Raw genomic sequence first — 14,697 nt, forward strand, 5'->3', positions numbered from 1 at the left:
TTGCCCAGCATTCTACACCAAGCAAATGAATCTTTAAGCACACAGGGGTATCTCCTTAAGAACACACACTATTACTTTAGATTTGGGGAGAAACAGAATGCCAGGTTTGCCGGAAACAGGTCATTTTGCAAAAGTGTGCTGTAAAAAATGGACAAGTGGAAGGGAAAATGTAGGTCACAAGAAAGAGCCAGAAGCTGAGGACTTAATATATTCCATGTTTAATGTTACCAGCAAAACCTAAAGGGAAAAGCTACCGCGAACAGATGTTACAATTAATGGACAAAGACCAACCACGGAGATGGATACAGGAGCTTCTCTCTCTGTAATCAGTGAGGATTCTTATCACCAGTTGTGGCCAAGGGACAATATACAACTGTTGGGACTGGCAAAGGGGTAAAACTTAACTGGGCAGACATCAACCATGTTCACATATTAAGTATACAAGCACTTCTTGAAACACACTCGGAGCTGTTCAGTGAGGGTCTTGGTACTCGGAAAGGAGTTCCTGGTAGAATTTACATGGATCCAGATGCTAAACCATGTTTCTTTAAGTCAAGGCCAGTTTCCTGTGCCATGTGCCCTAAGGTAGACCAAGAAGTGGATTGATTACAAGCAGCTGGTGGTATTGAGCCTGTCCAATTCTCAGACTGGACTGCTCCTTTTGTTCCAGGAGCGAAATCAGATACTGGAATGAAGTCTACAAGGTCAACTGTGTTAGCTACATATCTGCTCCCCAGGATAGAAGACATGTATGCCACCTTATCTAGGGGGGAAAACTTTCACAAAAATCGATTTAAATAATGTGTACCACTGGATCCCACTGGACAACAGATCTAAACCCTGTGTAATGATCAATACTCCTAAAGGGTTGTTTCATTACAACTGCCTCCTATTTCTAGTGTCAGCAACTTTGGGTATTTTTCAAAGGGCAATGGACAAATTTTATTTCAAGCCATGCCACGTGTCTACGTATATCCTAATGATATCTTGATTACAGGGGATCTGAATCAGAACATTTACAAAACTTTAACTGGTCCTGAAAAAACCTGGCTGACACAGGTACGCATCTTCTCTTGAGTGTATTTTTCGGGCTGCTGAAGTCATTTACCTGGGACACAAAATTGCTGCAACTAGCTTACTTGCAGTAGAGGAGAACATAAGGCCCATTACTGAGGCAACATCACCAGAGTCTGAATTTAAATCCTTTCTAGGCCTGCTAAACTATTTTAGTAAATTTTTAATCCAGCCTGGCATCTTTATTGGCTCCATTACACAAACTGTTACAGAAAAGGATAAAATCCTCCTGGGATTAAAAACAAAAAATAGATTTTGCAGAAGCAAAGAAATTGCTAAAGTTATCACATCTTTTAGTTCATTCTGATAGCCAGAAAGAACTAGTACTGTCATGTGATGCCTAGTCACATGGGAGTGGGAGCGGTACTAGCCCACTGAATGTGAGATGGATCTGAGCAGCCCATCAGTTAGGCACAAAGGTCACTAGCTCCAACAGAAAAATATCATTCCCAATTAGAACAAGAAGTGCTAGCCATGGTTTTTGGGATAAAGAAGTTCCACTCTTATCTATGTGGCAGGCATTTTGTTATACATTCAGACCATAAACTACTGAACAGTCTGGTGGGAGCACACCTGTACCTTCTGTGGCATTTGCCAGAATTCAGATAGGGGCTCTTCTCTTATCAGCTAATGAATACGAGTTTGATTATAAAAGTACTGGATAAGTACTGGATAATGCAGATGCTCTGAGACAACATCCTTTATGGGATAACCCACTGAAAGCACCCCAGCCTGCAGAAACCATCTTCCTTATTGAAGTACTTATCAATGCTGCACAGCTAAAAAGAGAGACCCGTTATTGGCTCGAGTGCAGAGAATGGTTACAAATGGCTGGACAGAGATGGTAATCACAGAGCTCCAATCTCATTATTCCTGAAAAGAGTCTTTGTGTCCAGGATGGGTGCTTATTATTAGGGTCCCGCGTGATCGTACCTCTAGTAAGTAGACTGGTGGTGCTAAAGTCATTACATGAAGTGCATCCTGGCTTTTTACACATGAAGCTTGCGTGCAGTAATCTATAGTGACTGGGAAAGAATCAGGCTATTGAGTGTGTGGTTTGCCAAGCCAGCTGCCATTCTCCACTGAAAGTTCCTTTGTACCCATGGGAGTGGCCTCAGTGACCCTGGATGAAGCTTCATGTAGACTATGCTGGTCCATTTATGGGGAAAATTTGTTTTTAATAATAACTGATCCTCATTAAAAATGGAGTGAGGCACATAATTCCCTTGTCTACAGCTGAGGCTACAATTGATAAACTTTGACTTACCTCCTCCATTTTTGGAGTGCCTGAGCCAGTGGTGAGTGACAATGGTGCCTGGTTCACTGGTGCTGGATTTCAGGAATTTATTTGAAAAAATCAGCCTTGAACACATTAGAACTGCACCATGCCACCCTTCTCTAAATGGCCCAGTAGAGAGGGCTGTGCAAATCATAAAAGAGGGTATGAAGAAGATGGCATATGGTAGCACATAAGCCAAGCTGGCCAGGCTTCTGTTCCAGTATCACATGACACCACGAGCCACAACAGAAAAATCACCTGCAGAACTCTTAATGGGAAAGAAACTAAGAACTCATTTGGACTCTCAACACCTTGATGAAGCTGTTACAATGAAGGAAAGGCAGGCAGCACAGAAGTTATATTATGATGTAAAAGCTTCACCAAGAACATGCGGTGTAGGTAGTGAACCTAATGCTCTTAATTTTTGCAATGGCCCTTGCTGGTTAGCAGATTGCATCATAGCACATATGGGACCACTTTCTTGTTGGGTGACTCAGTTACCAAATGTGAAGCATATTCATAGATATCACGAACAGATTCATCTGCACTACCATGAGGAGTTACCTACAGAGGCTTCTTATTCAGATGTTGAGGTACCAGGTATTACGGAGTCATTAAACTATCCAACTGCTACATCCAGAAATAGTGATATTGGTGAGGACCCCATGCCAATGACTACAGCAGACTTGGAAGTTAAACCTGCAGAGATGATTGTATTATCAGAAAACCTTTCTGCACCTGCTATGGATCAAAGACCACGGGTCTTTCAATGGCACCATTCCAGAAGATCTCCCAAACCTAGAGACAGACTGGACTGGTAATAGTAAAACAATTCTACTACGGAGCAGAATAATCCCTTGTAATTGCTTGAGGATTAGGATAGTCTACCTCAGCCTCTTACTTAGGATGTTTTGTTTTATTGTTGTAAGTTTATTACTAATAATTTAAAGGAGAAGGAGTGTAATGTTGTAGGTATTTTTCTTATGCTTATTGCCACCTGGTGCCCAGTGTGAGAATAGCTATTAACTGTTAGAAGCGCTAATGCTGTACTGAGCATGCTCCATTGGGGTGGGGTGGATGTGTGAGGAAATGTTTCAAGTTGGGGGCTACTTAGTTGTCTATGTGAACCTATACCAGAATAAGAGATGTCTTTTTAGGTCTAACCTGTTTTGGGTCTCCACACACTCCACACATGAAAAATGGTCAATATCTGGCAAGATCCGAAATAATTAACCAGGATTAAGGTTGTCACCACACCAAACTGAGACTAGGATAAGCATCAGCTATGACACATGCCTTTTGTATAGTTTTTACTTGTTTGGCTTAGAGCAGAGTAACTTGAGTGTTTCAGTGCATATTTAGTTGAGCTGAAGTTATTCGAACTGCTGGAATATGGCTTTCAGTCAGACTGGATTTGAGTTTGGTACAGATTGATCTTGAAAATGGCCATGGTCTTCATAGTCATGCCAGGTTAAGTAGGCCATGGATGCTGGCTCAGAAGCTATTCAGTGGTGATTGTCAGTCTGGAGAAAGAACTAAACCTCCTGCCAAACTCCAGTGTTGTGGCTGTACATTCTTCCTGGTTAGAGAATACTCTATCTTCTGTCATAGGAGTTGCTGCCAGCCCTAGTGCTCTCTTTCCTATAAAACGAGGGAAAATACCAGATCCTGGACCAGACTCCAGCTGATTGGACTTAAAAAAACCAAGCCTTGGAAATTGGTGGGGGCAGGTGGATGAAGGGCAGGACTGATTTCACCTGTTTTCCTCTCTGTCAATGATCTGCTGCTGGATTGGGAGGATCTCCACCTTTGGTTTTTAGACTCTTGCTATGAAAGTGGCCTCTTGTAACAAACAGTGGTCCCCTTTCCTGCTTTCTCTGTCTGGCCTTTGAAATGGAGCAAATGTGAGTTCAAGAAGCAATTTCATGGGCCAACATCTGTGAAGGCTATTTTCATCTTGATTGGATTTGAAGCATTTTAGATCCTACATGGCTTAAAAGCTAGAGATGGGCCTTACCTATAGAATTTGGTTAGGGGTTTGGATTAGAAGCTGCACTCCACTCACATTTGGAGGTGTTTGGATTTGGTGTTCTGGTTCAGTAACATTACAGGGTTGAGGTCCTAGATGTGAAATTTGGATCTGGATCTGTTTGAGTGCTGACCCATCTCTGTTGAAAATCAATCATTTAAATATCTCCTGTAAACTTGATTAGCATGGAAACATAATTGCAGAACATTACTTTTTTAATTCAAAGATCTATTTCAAAGTGAGTGCTTGTAGTTCCCTGGGAGGAGTCAGCAGATTTAGAGTCATTTTAGGCCACCCCTGATCATCGTTTTGAGTTTAGACTGTTAGAATTGTATTTAAACTAACCTCTGCAGGTTTCTGGTAAGCAAACTGATGAAGGAGCAATGTGTCTATGTTCTACTTTAATATGTCTGTCATAAAATTATATGTTTGAATGTTAAGCATTAGTCTGTGGTACTTTTTTCCTATTGGGATAGGTGGTTGTGCATTTGTGATGGGTTGGAATGACCTGTAAATAATAATATATACACAGATTTGCATATATGAGACCGATCTATTATAGATATGGATATTAATGGGGGCATGCATTTGGTTTACAAGATCTACTGTACTGAATATGGCTCACACTTGAAATATTTACTAGGAATAGCACATTTTGATGTGGCTATTTATAGGTATGTTCTTGTGTGACAAGGACAGATTTTAATGAATGTTTTATTTCCTATCTATTGGTATTACGCAAATAAACAAATATACATATTTTTCTACAGATAAATAAGCTATTCCCCAATGATCGGTGCATGAGTGTCTTGTAATAGATGTTAACTATATAATTAATAATGGGGAATGTTGATTCTGAGTCTTGATGTTGTTTGTTACAATGAGGTACTGTATACTATAAAATGCAGTCTACGTCTCTTGTAGCTAAACTGCAACTTTCCGGTTTTCTAATGTACAAACTATTCTCTTTGTATTCAAAGTGAGGTATAACATATTGAGTTTTATTTTATGCATATTTTATTTATTTCTTCTGTCTTAAGTAAACAGCATGGGGGACATTTATATTTTTAAAACAGCTTTAGAACTGACCCTGTAATACTTGTAGATATTTTCATGTAAAGTAGCTCAATTGTTTTAAGGCTTAGTTATGCTGGGGGGGACCATGCTAGAGAATGAGTGATTTTCTTTTTTTTAATTTGAAGAGAAACCCCACAATGGTAGCTTTGTGCCTTTCGGGAGGCATCATGTGTGATGACATTGTCCAGCGTACTGAGGCCTTAGTCCGGCAAAGCATTAAGCGTGTACTTAAATGCAAGCATGCAAGCAGGCCCATTGACTTACCTGGTTTATTTTAAGTATCCTGATTTATTTTGTTTTTTTTTCTTATATTTAAAGGATTGTGTGCTATTTCTTCCCCTCTCCCCCAACCTGTGCCCAATAAATAAAATCTGCCTTATGTGAAACCAGTGACAAATTTATTTCATGTAAGTGTCCCAACTTTGATCAGACTATGCAGAAAGCTGAAGAGGATTCAGATCACTTTCTTATACCAAACACAACACATTCTACTCTCTCCAGTGGCATTTTAAGTTGTTTCCCCCCAATGCACTGCAACTAGCACTCTTGGGAGAATTCCGCACCAAAACCCTAAAAATTCTGTGCACAGTATTTTAAAATTATGCCTATTTTATTTGTCAAAATAACACAATATAATCACACCAGTTTTAATGATTATGGTATCTCAAAATACCTGTCAACAAGTCTATCTGTAACAATACAGTCAGCAAAAAAGACTCAGGAAATGTTTTTTTAACAAATAGATTCCATACCAGGCATATTAATACAGAACTTTGAGTAATAATTCATTTAAACTGCAACACAGAAACATATTTCCTACACCCCTCAGAAGCAGTGCAAAGGCTTTGGGGAGTAAGGGGTAATGGAGGAGCTGAGGGACAGGGAAATAATTGCTGGGAAGGACCCTGGGAGTGAACCTGGAGAGGTGTTGGGTATGGGTGGGAGAAGTATGGAACAGGTTTGTTTTTTCTGGTGGGGGAGGAAGGATTCTTAGGGAGTTGGGGAACCTGCCACATGCAGATCGTGAGTGGCCCTAGCCTCTCCCAACCAGTCAGGAATATCTGCCATGTCCCCATATGTCCCTGCACCCTCAGTCAGCCACCCCTCCTCCCCCGATCCCCATGTGTCCCTGAACCCCTTCTCCCTGCCCCATGCAGCCCATTCACCGCTTCCCCTCTGTCCTCATGTGTCCCTGCACCCCCCCACTCAGCCACTCCAGCCCTGTCCCCATGTGGCCCTTTCACTGCCCCCCGAGTGTCCCTGCACCTCCACTCCCATTCAGAACTTGCCCCTGTATTTCCCCGCCAGTGGCCCTTCTGAACCTGTCTGTGACCTCACCCCCCATATCCCATGTGTCCACTCCCGCCCTCATATCCCAGGCCTCCTCATCTAGTGCCCACAGGCAGGATGCTGTGAGGAACATAGCCTCTCCTCCCTATCGGTTGCTACAGTGGAACTGGCTGCTCGCTTTTCTGGTGCCACAGCAGCTCCTGGTGGGCAAAAGGTGTAACTGCAGTGCTGTTCCAGCAGAATGTATTTTCTGCAGAGAAAAAAAATCTGTGGGGGGACATGAATTCTGTGCCTGACAGGAGTGAAAGTAACTTAAATGACTTGCTGGTACTCCAAAGTCCTGCATAGGGGGAGGGGCCTCAATCAGAAAAGGCGTGGTCTCTAGCAGAAGAGGTGGGGCCTTTAAATCCTAGGGTTTTTAAATCAGGATTTAAAGGGCTCAGGGATTCAACTGAAGCTAGGAGCCGGACCCTTTAAATCATCCCCCGAGCTACCAGCTGCAGAGGCGGCTGGGAGCCCTGGGGTTTGGGCAGAGGTGAAAGTAATTTACATTTCTTACCCATATGGTCCAATCGCAAGCAACCCACCTCTCCTACGTACTTCATGGATCCCTCCCATTGCATGACATAGATAGAGAAAATAAAGCTACTATTACTACTACCAGTACTGCCTGAAATAAAACTTTACTATTGGAATAAGCCTGAAAAAGTGAAAACTCACTTTCACATTTTTCTCCGTGTCTTTCCTCCTCCTCCACCCAGGCTGTGGACACTAGGCTCCATGCTTTCTCCCTGCCTGGCATTAGGCAGCAGTTGCAGGGGCTTCCCTCTAGCTTCCAGCAGGGAGACTGGCTGAAGGAGGGAGAAGCCTGCCTCCTGTATAAGAACAGTTTAAACTCAGCTGTTCCCTGTGTGGTTCAGTAACATTTCAAAGAGTATCTGCAAGCACTTGGGACATCATAACCATGATCCTCTGCTGGGGAGGGAATGGGATAGATTTGAACTTGGAAATGGTTCCAGATTTTAATTGTGTTTTTTTTGTATAGGAGATCCCCTCATCCCGGGGGCAGAAAAGAACTGCCCCTGCCATGGTCACACACCCTCCTTCCCTCCCCATCAACAACAACTGGGAGTGAAATTAACAAGGATGCCAGAAACGGCTTCTAACCCTGGGGGCTGAACTGCGCAGGGAACAGCTGAGTTTAAACTGTTATTATGCAGGAAGCAGCAGCAGGCATCTCAGCCAGTGTCCCTACTGTAAGCTAGAGCCTAGAGGAGAACCCCTGTAGGGGTAAGAGGGGGAATGCAGAGCCTTGTCTGCAGCCTGGCTGGAGGAGGGTTAGGGAGGAGATGAGAAACCAATGTGGCAGTGAATTTTCTCCTTCCACCTACTTTTATTAGCTCTGGATTTAAGCAGTGCAGCCAAATGCTTGTATTTTGTTGTGTATATTAATATTGGAGACAAGAGCCCCTCATCCCAGGGGCAGACAAGGACTGCCCCTGCCATGGTCAAACACACCCTCCCCACTCCCCCGCAGCTACTGTGAGTGAAATTAACAAGGATGCCAGAAATCACTCCTAACCCCAAGGGCTGTACCACTCAGGGAACAGCTGAGTTTAAACTATTCTTATGCAGGGGGCAGACTTCTCCCTCCCTCAAGCAGATTCCTTTTCTTACCGGTCCTCCGTACCGGCCCGTACCTGCTCACTTTCACCTCTGGTGCCTGAGTAGTAACACAGAATTCCCCCAGGAGTAAACTGTCGACAATCTGACTAATGACACAAAAAATCAGATAAGTGTATGAATTAACAAGGGACAAAAGAGGTGAAAAATAATAGCTTTGTCACCCAGGGGGGCTCCTGTTCAAACATACTTTTTCATATGAATTCTCCTTTGAGCTTCAATTATGCACCGGTCATTGGTTCAAGGTTTCCCAAATTGTCTATGTTCAGTGACAACTTGCTTAGGAAAAATGCAGATTGAAGCCACATGCAAATTTTCTATACATTTATTGTAGGCCTTAGTCAACACACTTATTTCCAGAGTGTAGTAAAACAACTGCCTAAAATGTTCAATTAGGCTAGCCTTCGTCAACATCTCAGTAAATCACAGGAGATATGCAGTGAAGCAGCCATTATTAGAATCATAGAATATCAGGGTTGGAAGGGCCCTCAGGTGGTCATCTAGTCCAACCCCCTGCTCAAAGCCTTTTGGGTTACTCAAACTACATGAAACAAATATATCATAAGTGATGTTGTGATATAGTGGGTGACTGAACTATGTTCATGGGCTTGCCTTTTTAACTTGCCTAATTAGCTTGAAGTTTCTGCTCATTCAGCTCTGGGTTATGATTGAACAAAGCTCATGCTGCTTTCCTTTGACAAAATTTAAATTGAGAAAAATACAGAATATTGTGAGCAGCTCGCAGAAAAACAAACCAACCTTCCCACCCCGGTGCATTAATGAGAACGGTAGATGTGTGCAGTATGTTGGGAATAATTAGGAAAGGGCTAGATAAGACAGAAAATATAATATCGCTCACTATATAAATCCAGGGTACACCCACATCTTGAATACTGCACGCAGATCTGCTAGCCCCAGCTAAAAAAAGAGCTATTGAAATTGCAAAAGTTACAGAAAAGGGCAACAAAACAGCTTCCACATAAAGAACGATTAATAAGACTGGGACATTTCAGCTTGGAAAAGAGACTAAGGAGAGATATGACTGAGGTCTAAAAATCATGACTAGTGTGGAGAAAGTAAATAAGGACGTGTTATTTACCTCTTCACATAATACAAGTCCTCAGGGTCCCCAAATGAAATTAATAGGCAGCAGGTTTAAAACAAACAAACAGAAGTATTTCTTTACACAACGCACAGTCAGCCTGTGGAACTCTTTCCCAGAGGATCTTGTGAAGGCCAAGACTATAACAGGGTTAAAAAAGAACTAGATAAGTTCATAGCGGATAGGTCCATTAATGGCTATTAGCCAGGATGAGCAGGGATGGAGTCTCTAGCCTTTGTTGGCTAGAAGCTGGGAATGGATCACTTGAGGATTATTTGTTCATTCCCTCTGAAGCACCTGGCATTGGTCACTGGCAGAAAACAGGATACTGGGCTAGCTGGACCATTGGCATAGGCGCCAACTTCTCCTGGCGCTGGTGGGTGCTTGCCCCCGGCCCTGCCTGACTCCACCTCTGCCCCACCCCGTCCCACCTGGCCCAGTCCCATTCCAACCTCTTCCCCAAAGTCTCCACCCCAACTCCACCCCCCTGCCCCATTGGACTCCTTCCCCAAATCCCCACCCCAGCCCCGCCTCTTCCCCCGAGCATGCCATGTTCCCACTCCTCCCCGAGCTTGTTACGCCATGAAACAGCTGTTTCAGGGTGGCAAGCACTGGGTGGAGAAGCGGGGATGCAGCGCGCTCAGGGGCGGAGGTGAGGTGAGCTGCGGTGGGACGCTTGGCTGCCAGTGGGTGCAGAGCACTCACGGAATCAGTGGCTATGATCACTGGTCTTGGATTGCCAGGCCTCTGGTTTTTGATGGGACTGGGCCATTAAATGTCTAGTCAGCAGCGCAGTGGGGCTAAGACAGGCTCCCTGCCTGCCCTGGCTCCATGCAGCGCCTGGAAGTGGCTGTCTTTTCCCTCTGACTCCTAGGAAGAGGCACGGCCAGTGGGGCTCTGTGCACTGTCCCTGTCCCGTGCACTGGATCTGCCGCTCTCATTGGCTGGGAATTACGGCCAATGAGAGCTGCGGGGGTGGCACCTGCAGATGGGGGCAGCACACAGAGACACCTGGTCGTGTCTCCACTTAGGAGATGGCACCAAATGCCAGCTACTTCCAGGAGCCCCCTGAGATAAGCACCACCTGGAGCCCATGCCCCGAACTCCCTCCTGCAATCCCACATCTGGTCCCAGCCCTGAGCCCCCTCCCGCACTCAAATTGCCTCCCAGTGTCCACATCTGGCACCATTCCTGCATCCTCAACCCCCGTCCAAGGCCTGAGCCTTCTCTCACATCCAAACTCCCTCCCAGAGCCCATTTCCCCTCCTGCACTTTGAACCCCACACCCATAGCCAAAGCCCTCCTCTCCCCCCACTCCAACTCCCTGCCCCAGCCTGGAACCCCCCCCCCCCATACCCGAACCACTCATTTCTGGTCCCACGCTGAAGCCCTCATTCCTTCCTGTACCCCAACACCTGCCCAGCCTGGGGAAAATCAGCAAGAGTAGGGGAGCATTAGTGATGGAGGGAGGGGGAATGGTGTGAACGGAGCCTCAGAAAAGGGGTGGGGCATGGGCGGGGAAGTGGAGGAAGTTAGTTTTCTGCAGTTGGAAAGGTGGCAACCCTATACTGGTCTGACTCATTAGCGCCATTCTTATGTTCTTGGACGTGTGCAAAAGGGATGGGTGGGGGCGGGGTGGGTCTGGTAGGTGTGTGTAACGGCAGGGCTGGGCTTAGAGGTCGGCCATCTGGGCAACCACATGGGATGTCATAGTCTGGGGAGATGGTGCCATGTGGCAGCGCAGACATGCACGCTGCCGGTGTAGTCACCTGGCATTGGCCACTGTTGGAAGACAGGATACTGGGCTAGATGGACCGTTGGTCTGACCCAGGGGTTCTCAAACTTCATTGCACTATGACCCTCGTCTGACAACAAACATTACTACATAACCCCAGGCGAGGGGAACCAAAGCCTGCACTGGCCTGAGATACCCCTGCCACGCCCCGCTCGGGGGGGAGGTAGGGGTGGGGCAAAGGCAAAGCCTGAGCCCCACTGCCCAGGGTGTGTGTGTGTGGGAGGCAAAGATGAAGCCTAAGGGCTTCAGCCCTGGCGGGCGTGGGGCCTGTAACCTGAGCCCTGCCACCCAGGGATGAAGCCTTTGGACTTCGGGCTCAGGCAGTGGGGCTTGGGCTTCAGCCTCAGGCACCAGCAAGTTTGCCAGCCCTGATGACCCCATATCTCACTTTGAGGTCCCATGCCACAGTTTGCGAACCAAAATGGCCATTCTTATGTATACACAGCGACTACTTGGTGCTGGCAGGGGAGTGTCATGTGTGAGGGAGGGGTGCCCAGACTTCTTCCTGGTGGAAACGGGGCGAGTGGTGACGCACAGCTATTGCTTGCCCCCCCCTCAACATTCTTCTGTGCCCCTAGGGACAGGGCCATCCTTAAGCCTGGTGAGCCCACAGTGGCCTGGGACAATTGGGAGGCATCCATGGGGACCAGGAGCAGTAGGGGCTGAGACTGTGCCCAGCGGGGCTGGGTACCAAAATACAAGTTTTCTCTAAGGCTAGCCCTATGTAAAGGCAGAGGGCTCGGCAGGTTGAGTTGGCGGTGAGACCTTTAGCTGGGTGGCTGGCAGCTTCAGCGACAAAAGTCATCTTGTGCCTCATCAGCTCCACCCCTCTCCCAGGCAGGGCCCACAGTCACGCACAACACTGGATCAACTGCACAAGGTCACCCTTTGCTGGGGAGCCACTCAAATTGCAGCCAGCTGCCGCTCAAAAGCCAGGTGGCAGGCTCTCCTGCAGCCTACTGCCAGACTTTTAGCCACTGACCTCTGCTGCCAGACTTTTCAACTCAGCTATGCACCTGCTGTGCCTGGCAGCAACTTCTGAAGGACAGGAAGGACATAGGGAAAGCCTGAGCTGCAGCAGGTGTAGAGGTTGTTGTTTGGTCCCGCAGTTCCTTGTGACTAGAGGCTTTGCAACAGCTTGGAACTGGCCATTGTATGCATGGGCTAAGTTTCCCCAGTCAGCTGGGCATGGCCCTACCCTATGCTCCTTCCCACTCCTGCTCTTCCCACATGCCCCCAGGCCAGGCTGCTCCTCTTCCCTGAAGTGGGCTGGGGCTGGGGTTAAGGCAGGCTGGCCAGCGACCTGGGCCAGCCGGGGCCTGGGGGGTGGGTTGATTAGGGTGGGGGCTCCTCCGGCTGCAGTGGGGAGCTCAGGGCTCTGGCAGGGAAGGAGGGTGGAGTGGGGGGGCCGCAAGCAGAAGGGATGGGGCTGGGGGTGGGGCTAGCCTTCCCCAACAGGTGGTTCATGCCCCATTCCTGGTCTTATGCATGTGTCTTTTTTTTGGGGTGAGACTTGCTCCTCTGGCATGATCTGGAACGTCACCTCAGTGGTTTGAACAGTGCAAGCTAATGGCTAGAAGACAGCCAGGCACCTGTGTGCCACCGCTGAGAGTACAGCAATCATCTGCATAGCCACAGCCCAGGTCTATATACTACTACCATGCTGACTTGGTTGGTGTGTGTTATTTACCATAAGGGCTCAAAGCAGCCAGGACAGGAAGCATTTTGGTTCCTGGCTTGCTGAAGAGCATGTGACAACTGTTTGCTAGAAATTGACACCCCCCTCCGAGAGATTTTTTGACATGCCGCTTCCAACTAGTTGTACCACAGCATGGGAACCCCATCACTACATGCAGCATTGCTGTCAGTTTGGGCAGGTACATAAATGGACATTCAATTTCAGGAATATGCCAGGGAATTGTGTTCTAATTATTGTCAGCATGCACATGTTGCAGCCTCTACACTGAGCTACCACTATTATTTCTGCCTTTTTGTGCGATAAGATACCACCTATCCTTCTCTCTCTGGAAAAGCTTTTAATCACTAGGACCAGCTACTGCCCATTCTCACCAAAATACTACAAATTGGCTAAAGTAGACATCAATGTACAGTCATCCCATTCTGTGTAATCCAACTGAGGCTTGATAATCTGATTCAGAGAAAAGCAGCACTTGGCTCTGAACACTGGGATTTCCTAAATCTTTTGGTGCATATTTTTTATTCCACACCTTTGCTGCTTTTTGTTCTGCACACTGGATGAAATTCTTTTCTCAGTGGACAATAAAGTGGGCTATGCAGAATGCAAGCTATAAAACAAGTCTGCAAGTGTAACCCACACACCTTCTGGGTGTGATGTTCTGTCCCATCTAATGGCCCCGAGACCACTTAGTGAGAGAGAGAAAATATGTCTGCTCCACAGCCTTAGCTAAGAGCTGGTTGGCTTTTAGTTCCTGCAGTAGAGGCTTATGCTCTAAGCTCCAGCGGTCCCCGGTTTGATCCCACCTACCGACAACCAGGGGTCTGTCGGTGTTACAATGCCAAATGGGTGCATGGTACAGAAGTTTACCACTTACAGAGTAGCAAAGACCACAGGAGATAGCATATAGTGTTTCAGCTGTATATTGTAATGGCTTGTATTTCTACATCCTCACTGCACAATCACATACACTATTATGGTAACACAGCCACCTCTGGGATGGAGAATAGTGATGAGCCATTAACAGCACTCTGGAAAACAGTGTAGCTTGCAACCATAGAAATCAGGACAAACTGATTCTCTTTCCAAGAAGTGCTATTTAGCAGAGCTGACTAAACTTCCTTTTTAAGTTATCTGAAAGAGCCATAGGGAGTGAACTGCATGGTGCTCAGTTCATCTGTCTCAGCAGATGAAAGCACTTATATTTTGATTTCCAACCAAGTCAGCTAGGTTCTACAGAACTGAGCTGTAGCACATATAAAACAAATGGACCAGCCATCCCTTCAGTAAAAATATATCTATTTTAATATTCCTGGACAATGGAGCACCAGACGTGCCAAGGTCTACACTGCAAGGTTCATTCTGATCTCACCTTCCCTGCTGTTACTGCACTGATTTACCCCAATGTGAGAGGTGAATCAGGCCCCGCATGTTGGAAGTGGACTGCTAAGTGAAATGTGTGTGTGTGTGTAGACTACAGGCCATTCTGCCACAATGCTAACCAAATCTGGCTCTATGCCATCAATGAAAGTCCTTAAGGAGCCTGATGAGTCCACAGTCCACTGGAAAACGTGATCTATCAAGTGGACAATTTATTGCCATTTCCAAGATCATTGCCCTTTTTGACCAACAGAGCTTGATCATCTGTGTTAGCTCTGACTGACCTGATTTC

This window comes from Gopherus evgoodei, chromosome 5, assembly GCF_007399415.2.
Source record: "Gopherus evgoodei ecotype Sinaloan lineage chromosome 5, rGopEvg1_v1.p, whole genome shotgun sequence".
Taxonomy (NCBI): domain Eukaryota; kingdom Metazoa; phylum Chordata; order Testudines; family Testudinidae; genus Gopherus; species Gopherus evgoodei.